Here is a 9,211-nt window from a genome sequence, read left to right on the forward strand (position 1 = left end):
AATGAGAATAATGCCAATTAATGAGAATAATGCCAATTAATGAGAATAATGCCAATTAATGAGAAAAATGCCAATTAATGAGAATAATGCCAATTAATGAGAGAAAATCAAAGACCAAGGCGTTGTGACAAACTAGTCTTATAGCACGCCTAATCTATGCGAGAGCTGAGCGTTTAAATTCATGATTTCCTCAAGTAAAGCTGTCTAAATATAATTGATTTCGTTCTCAAAGACCTTAATTTTTGAGACACCCTGTATGCTTTTATCAAACATGCAAATTTGTTACTCTAGAAGAAAATATAAGACAATAACGATTGTTTTAAAACGTTAGTTTTTGGTTTGTTTTTGCCTTTTATTTTCACCTAGGAAAACAAATTTGCATATTTGATAAAAGCAATATATTTTAGAATACTATTTTAAATCGTTGGACCCTTCTCAGACTGTTGTAAAAACCTTTGTAAAGTCCAAAAATATTGAAAGTTTCTGTAAAACGAATCAAGCTGTTGCACATTTCTAATAAGAAAACTACTCGAAGACCCTTTCCCCCAATGCCCGCAAGATACTTGATATTTTTAAATAATTTCTAAATTTTGGATGAATTTTGTTTTTTATTTCTTCTTGTAAAAGACCCATATAAATCAATAATTTGTTTAAAAATCTTATTTTTATATAAGTATTTTAGAGAAACATTGTTATCAATATATAGAAATATCGATGTAAATATTATAGATTTAATTAATATTATTAAAACCCCCCTTGTTATCCGGTTTTTTGCTAAATCTTGCATGATAAACAAAATTGGAAAATAAAAAAACTTTGATCAAAAACTGATCAACATGTTNCCCCTTCGTTCCTCCCTGATAAACATTATATTAGACAAAAACTGAAAAGCTTCGCTAATTGGATTAAAAAAATAATACCTGCATTGAGTTAAACTATTCAGAGCAAACATAGTCAATTCTCTGACATGAAATGGTTTTCAATATTTCTTCAGGTTTTTATATATTTATTTTGAATCGTTCGTAGTAATGACGAATGATTAAAAAAAAATTTAAGTCCATTTTTTAAATTTCTGTTTTTTTATTTCTGCACCCGCCCACACACACCCCTAGTTTGGTGTTTTCCATTTATTTGGTATATAAATGACAAAACATCAAGAGGGTGTTTTAACTATATAATATGTAATGTTATTAAAGGCTATAGATTGTAAAATTATCTATAAGTGACCCCTTGACTAAAGAGTTTTGGTTTTTTAACAGCGCACCTGTTATTATTTTTCCTTTTCTGAGAAAGACTGGCAAAGAATGACGCAATGGCAAACACATGAAAGAAAAACTCTCCTGAAGAGACAAACTCCTAACTTTTCTTTGTAATTGTCACAAATTGTCCGTAGTTTGTATTTCAGGAGTTTATTTCAAGAGTTGGTTTCAGGAGTTTGTATTTCAAGAGTTGATTTTAGCAGTTTGTATTTCAAGAGTTGGTTTCAGAAGTATGTATTTCAAGAGTTGGTTTTAGCAGTTTGTATTTCAAGAGTTGGTTTCAGGAGTTTGTATTTAAAGAGTTGGTTTTAGGAGTTTATATTTCAAGAGTTGGTTTTAGCAGTTTGTATTTCAAGAGTTGGTTTCAGAAGTATGTATTTCAAGAGTTGGTTTTAGCAGTTTGTATTTCAAGAGTTGGTTTCAGGAGTTTGTATTTAAAGAGTTGGTTTTAGGAGTTTATATTTCAAGAGTTGGTTTCAGGAGTTTGTATTTCAAGAGTTGGTTTTAGGAGTTTGTATTTCAAGAGTTGGTTTCAGGAGTTTGTATTTCAAGCGTCTTTTTTCGCAGTTTGTATTTCAAGAGTTGTTTTCAGAGGTTTGTATTTCAAGAGTTTGTTTCCACAGTTTGTATTTCCAGAGTTTGTTTGCGTAGTTTGAATTTTAAGAGTTTGTTTCCCCATTTTGTATTTTAAAAGTTTGTTTTTTTGAGTTTGTATTTTAAGAGTTTGTTTCCGTAGTTTGTATTTCAAGAGTTGGCTTCAGGAGTTTGCATTGCCAAATGGTTAATGACATGAAATTAACCTTTGTCTTACAATTTAATATAACATTATACAGTGAGCATAGAAAAAATGTGGAATAGATGTCGTTTTTGATCTTCTGCTTTGATTTGAAAAAGGTCGGACTTTGTAATTGTTGCGAATATTTTAATAATTCTTCTAAATTTCACATTTTTCGGTTCTCATTGTAATTCACAATCAAATAAAAAAGTAGCAGAGGACACACAATGTTTAATTTTAGCCCTACAGACTACAGAGTACAGAAACAACATCTTCGAGTGGTAATATTAATGTGTCAAAGGTTTAATTCTAAACTGTGAATAGGACATACCACTCTATAGAGTCCCAGTCCCAAATTTAAACTTTAAATATCCCATTGATTTAATAATAGTATAATGTAAAATCATGCGGTTACTTTAAACCCTATTTAAGCATCAAAATTCTTCTTTTTACAGTGAATATGTGGAGACGAAATATCTTTCTAACGATAATATTTTGACAAATCAGATTTCTTTTGTTACAACACGTGACCATTTTATTCCCCCCTGGGCGGTTGATCTTAAATTGGTCTGAGATCTGAGATAGATTAATGAAATGAAGAACTGGAAAAGAAAGTTGTTTTCATATTATTTCATTTTTCTGTTCTACAACCTTATTTACGAAAATTTATAATTGATGTGGATCAAAAGTGCTCGAGAGATTCTTTATCAGTTTTGATATAATGTATACAAACCTGAACAATTTTTAAATGTAAAACTAATTCTTTTAACTGTATGTTAAGGAAAATGTAAAACTTATCTAATATTACTGCAGGTACAACTTTGTAACCTTTGTAACCGTCTAATTTAATTTTACACACAAGTGAGATAAGCAAATTAATCCGCGGTTACATATTAGATATAAGATCAGATAAGATAAAGTTTATTGCTAAAATACATGTATCTGTATACAGAACGAGTTTACAATTCGAAATTGGTGATTATATTAACAGTACAAGTATAAAGCAATTAGGTGGAAAATAGCTCTTGGCTGTTTTGATTATTTTTTCCACCTAATTTTAATAATGATAACAAAACATTTCAATTAGATTTCAGGAGAACTACTAAGGATCAGGGTGCGATTTCATCGTATGCAAAATAGTTTATACATTTATTAGAATAACTAGAGTTTCAAGTAGCATCCTGGCATGTACACAACAAATATCAAAGCATATTAAAACATATATAATTAGTTTTACATGAATATTTAATAGAATATTTATAACATCTAAGTTATTCTCATCTGATGGCTCTTTAATTAGAGAAGTATGATTAAAACATGCTTTCAATCTTATGTACAATTTACTTTAGATTGACTTGGGGTTAACAACCTTAGGATTTATACAATCATAACATCAATGAGCGATAACTTTTAAACTTTGTAGTTTTTCTAATCCCTATATCTTTGCAACCTGACTATGTTAACCCTTCATATTTCAAACTTAGATTAATTGATCTAACAGAATTCATAGTTTGAAATATCTAAAGTTTATGACATAGGTTTGTAAAGATAAAGGTATTAGAAAGTTAGACTCTCTGACAAAAACTCTATTCCTTTGCAGAAAAAGTACAAAAAAAGATGTGCTTACTAAACAATAACGTGTTTTAATTTAAAGACTTTAATTTGATACAAATTGCAATACAGGAGGCGAAAGGAAAAGAGTATTTGCAACATACTCTGACTTTCTAATTCCTATAACTAAGCAACCCATTCTCCTAGACCTTTGATATTTCAAACTATTAATTCTGTTAGATCAAATAGTCTAAGTTTGAAATATCAAAGGCTTACACCATCAGGTTGCGAAGCTATAGGGGTTAGAAAATGTGAGTTTGTTGCAAAAACTCAATTCCTTTAATCTAAAAAGAAAAAAATAAATGTTTAGATTCAGGAAAATCAAAATGGTGAAAAGAAAAAGAGGAATAATAATAGTTAGCAACAGTAGAAATAAAGAAAAACGAAATGAAAATTAAAATATATGGATTTTTGAAAAGGTAAAAATTAGGTTGGTTAAAAGAAGTATACAGTTTAAACTTTTGAATTAAAGGATTTAAGTTTAACTCCGAGTAAAGACAGGACCTTCACAGAGAGAATCGATTGAGCGCGGAATAAGCAGATTTTTGAATGTTTTGTTTAAAAAGTTTGACCCCTAAGCAAATTAAAACGGCTTTTTCATGGTGTTAGAAATTCGACCCTGCGCCATTTCACCCACTTTATTTTGTAATTTAAGAATCTAAAAACCGACTTAAGTTGTAATTTTTTTCTCCAAAACTGAAAAAGATTTAGTTTTGCGTGGCTTGAAAATGGTGGTGCGGGGAGTGAAAAATAGTGGTGTGGGGAGTAGAACACAGTGGTGGGGAGTGGAAAATAGTGGTGGGGAGTGGAAAATAGTGGTGTGGGGAGTGGAAAAATAATACTTAAATGTATATAATTTTCACACAAGGAGAGATCAGAGAAAATCTGAAGGGAGAGGGTGGTGGGCTATGGATGAAAGAAAGAGGAGGGAGAAGGGGGGGGGGTAAATTATAGACTTAGATAAGATGAATACAGGGATTATAATATTTCTGATTCAATTGAATCATCAAACCATATAAAAATATTTAAATGACAGCTCAAGATTTAAGATCAGAAGAAATATTATAATTTGAATTCAGTTTAGGTTTTTTTTCAACTTAGATACAAAGGAGGAAAAACTGCAATTCATATATAAAATACAATGCTTTGATTCGGATGTAACATAATGGATTCAGTTGTTAATTTTTCAGTTGAAAAATGCAAAACTAGATTCAGTTTCATACAAAATTTGATTCCGTGGTAGAATACAAAATTAGATTATGTTGTATATTACAAAATTGGATTCAGTTGTGTAATACTATACTGGTTTAAGATGTTTAAAGGCTGGATTCAGTCGTATAATACAAAACTTGATTCAGTTGTATAATACAAAACTTGATTCAGTTGTGTAATACAAGCTGGATTCCGTTGTATAATACAAAAATGGATTGAGTAATTTAACACAAAACTTAGTTTAACTGTACAAGAGAATGGATTCTGTTGTAAAATGGAAAAAATGTACACAAAATAACTGCATGGTTATTATTCTAATGAAAGGAAGAGCGGTGCTGTTCTAAAGGGTATGTACTATGTAGGATCATTTGACAGTAAATCATGAAATAAAAAAAAATAACAGTGTATTACCTATACTTTTCCAGTATTGTCCAAAAAAGTTAGGGGGGGTTCCGGCCCCCTACCCCCCCCCTAGAAATAGGGGTTTAAGTCCAATTGTTAGATAATGTTACTAGATCTCTGTATCTCTGAGTGAAAGGTGGAAGGGAGCCATGAGCCTTCCAAGATTTACTTAGCAGCACCGAGCCTCCGTTATGCAGCATAAATGTCATATTAAAACTTTTTGCCCGAAAAGGAAGATAGTAGGAAAACAAATTATGAAGTGAATTTGATTAGATTCGTTAAAATCGTTGACTTAAGCGGAACCTTATTTTGAAAATTATTTACGTTTTGATAAATCTTGTAATGCAAGAAATATTTAAATAAAAAAATCAACAAAAAGGTATTTCTTAAATCAAAGATTCATTAAAACAAATGAATTTCATTTTTTAAATTCTTTTCTTTGCATCTTTCTTTTCGCGTAAAAAAGCTTTAGAAATTTATACTGCATAGCGGAGGCTCGGTGCTCCATAGCAAATCTGGGAGGCTCATGGTGATCGGTGGTTGCCTCCCTAGTGTGAGAGTGTAGGATTTGGAGACAATTCTACGAGTGTCGAGGAATCCAATCAAATTTAATGTTATAATCCAGGGATATAAATTTTACTTTATAGGACCAGTACCAGGATATACTTTATAACACTACATATATATATATATATATTTATATATTGTGGATTCAAGAATACTGTGGTTGAATAGGTTTGCCTCAATACATCCAGGCCAATTCAAGCAAACACAAGGTCTAGTTACAGCTAAATCTGCCTGGTATACCGTGGGAATATTCAAATTCAATTGAACGATAAATATTACTGTCTTCAGGGCTTATATTTATTTCACACTTCAATATGGACATAAGAAAAAGGTTAACGGAACTATTGGTAATTCCTATGTCATTGCAACCCAAAGTTTGAAATGCGAAGGTTTACACCATCAGATTGCAAAATATACGGATTACAAAATGTGAGTTTGATGAAAACTCAGTTCCTTTTATGCGAAACTACTGATATAACTTTACGTCCTCGCACCTCCTCTAGTTTTGATTTTACTATTTTATAATCAAATATAAAAAATAGTATTCTCAATATATCTTTAATAACTTCCACATAATAAGAAAGTAAGGGAAAGAATGTGTGCAAGTCGGAGAGCTTTGAATGTACAGGGTTGACTTCTAAGGATAAGACCTGAGCAACACCAATACGGAATTTATATTGTCTGTTTTCTTTGATTCCCGATTTTTTTCAACTTTAAAATTGTTTTATTTCACCACATTATAGTAATAAGCTATTAAAAGACATTCAAAGTAATGAGTAAGTACGTTAAAACTTAGGATCTACTGAATCTATGAGTTTTAGGTCGTATTTATAGTCGCATACTTTGTGGGTATCCCTGTATATGTTTGTATATTAATAAAGTTGATAGTAAGTTAAGAAAAAAATAAAATCGGTTTTCGATTTGTAATTTATTCAATTTGTAGAATTTGTAATTATTTTATTCAATATATTAGATTAAACTGTGTATTTTCGCTTTAAAATACTATTAAGAAATAATTATTTTTTCTCCTATGAAAACTTATTCTTATCATTGAAATTTAGATTCTATATTAAATAGTATTTTAGAAAATCTATAAAAATCCGAGAAAAAGATATAAATGATTAATTCATACAAAAAATATATGTAATTAAATTCATAAAAAAATATATACAAATAGTTTATAATTTATCAATAAATTCAATCAAATCATGAAGTGTGCAAAAATGAAGGACAGGGGTGCAGGGGGGGCATGAGCCAATACTTATTTAAAACCACCAAAGAAATTATTTTTCAAAATTATCAATTACTTTTAAACAAAGTAAACGCAAAGACAAAGAATATCTCCCCAACAAAACCCTTTCTTTTTTTCTAATCTTTCTCATTGATAAGATCAAACCCTTGTTGTTGTTTTTTTGTTAAAAAAAGAAACAACATGGAGACAAAGAGAAGCTGAACATTTTGTTCTTTTGAGTTGAACTGAGAACAACATTTTCTTTTTCCAAGTCGATTAAAATAGGTTTAAAGAGAATTTTTAAAATATGAGTGTAAAAGTCGGTTATTAAATATACAGATAGATAGATAGATAGATACTAGATATATAAGAGGATAGATAAATAGACAGGTAGCTGGTTTAGTAAAGGAATTGAGTTTTTCGCCACAAACTCAAATTTTCTAATCCCTATATCTTGGCAACCTGATGGCGGACAGCCTTAATATTTAATACTAAGGCTTTTTGATCTAACAGAATTTATAGTTTGAAATATATGAGGTCTACAACATTTGATTGCAAAGATATAGGTATTAGAAATCTGAGTTTGTGACAGAGACTCAATTCCTTTCTAGATAATTTACTTTACTATAAACTTTTTATTTGTACCAGTTACCAAAGCTTAGGGATTGTGTGTACAAAAAATGGGTTATGGCATTTGCCTTTTCTTAAAACGATATCCGCAAAGGATTTGAGTCTTTGCCACAAACTCAGATTTTCTATTCCCTATATCTTTGCAACTCAATGCCGTAAACCTTAGATATTTCAAACTATAAACAGATCAAATAACCTACGTTTATAGTATCAAAGGTTTTCACCAAGTTGCTGAGATATAGGGATTAGACAATTTTTGTTTGTGACAAACACTTAATTCCTTTAATTGATGAAAACGAAAATGGAATGTTAAATCGAGTTCTTGAATACTTCTAAAAATGGAGGCCGCCATAAACTCCTGACTTTAAACTAGATTTGAGGAATACGTCAATTTTATTAAACATTACTGGTTACAGCTTAATGACCTCATAGCTCATTTATTTATGAGTTATGATTGAAAACATAAAGATTTCCATTTTATGTGCATTTTGCTTTAGTTTGTTGAGTCCTTTAAATTAATATTTTTGGATAATAAGATAGAGTGTTTAAAAAGTAATAACACTTTGTTATATTAAATAAAACCTTTTTAAACGATAAAAATTTAACAATCAAATGTATTATATATATTATCATTATGATGATTAAATATTTCAATTTGAAAATGAGAATTCTTAGAATAATAAAATTAAATAAATGATATATATTTTTGATTAAACACTTACCATTGATCATAGCTAATTCTTCATTTCTTTTTTAACTTTCCCCCAATTTAAAAAATGAAACCTATTTTGTTTAACTAATTATTATAAGCACCGTTTATTGTACACTTTTAGAATTCGTTGCATTCTTTCTCTTACTCACTGTATATGGAGCAAATTGGCATTCTAGGCCTAGATTCAAACATCATGGTTAGGTTTAATGCTTTGGGTTTGCGTACTAAAATTATACTGAGGGAATTAGTTGAAAGGCAGAATTCTGATATAGTGTATATAGAAGAGATTTACACTCACCCAACTAGGATTACTGGTTCAAATCCTTCAAATCCTTCCTAGACCCACAGATTCCAGCCTTTTCTTTCTAATGCCTAAAATATCCAGGATAATCTCTGCTCAGAGAACTCGGAATATTTGAAATTAATCAGGATACAGTCCGGGGGATTCCTCGCTCAAACTCCTATACTCGCGGATTTGGTGCGCCCACCAGTTCCCGCATTGACTCACAGTTAAGCCAGGCCGGGCGGTCCGGGCCGTCCTCTCTGCCTAGCCTCCAGGGCAGAGGCCGGACTGGGACAGAAGGGGGTCGTCACGCCTATTCACAGCTGTCAGCACCTTTTCATCTGACCCGGACCGTCTCTGTTAGTCAAGCGTAGTCTTTAATTGGTTTTCTAGGTCTCTCATTGGTTGGAGGGAGGATAATCGTCTCTGATTGGACACGGATGTATGGTGGATGGTTAACGGTTGGTATGTTGGGGATTATAGATGGTTGGGGGCATGAGCCCCACTCATGCAGCTGGATCAAATAGCG

At 31.0% G+C, this 9,211-nt stretch overlaps 1 protein-coding gene across 1 annotated transcript in view; it reads right to left on the minus strand.

Moving 5' to 3' along the window:
• LOC111698143 (homeobox protein otx5-A) overlaps positions 1-8,842 on the minus strand; it is a 34,953-nt gene extending 26,111 nt beyond the window's left edge. The window contains exon 1 of the mRNA XM_023468400.1: positions 8,698-8,842. The gene's annotated coding sequence lies outside the window, so the exon portion shown is untranslated. The remainder of the gene's footprint in view (positions 1-8,697) is intronic.
• Positions 8,843-9,211: the final 369 nt, after the last annotated feature.

The sequence above is a fragment of the Eurytemora carolleeae genome, unplaced genomic scaffold, assembly GCF_000591075.1.
Source record: "Eurytemora carolleeae unplaced genomic scaffold, Eaff_2.0 scaffold235, whole genome shotgun sequence".
Lineage (NCBI taxonomy): Eukaryota > Metazoa > Arthropoda > Copepoda > Calanoida > Temoridae > Eurytemora > Eurytemora carolleeae.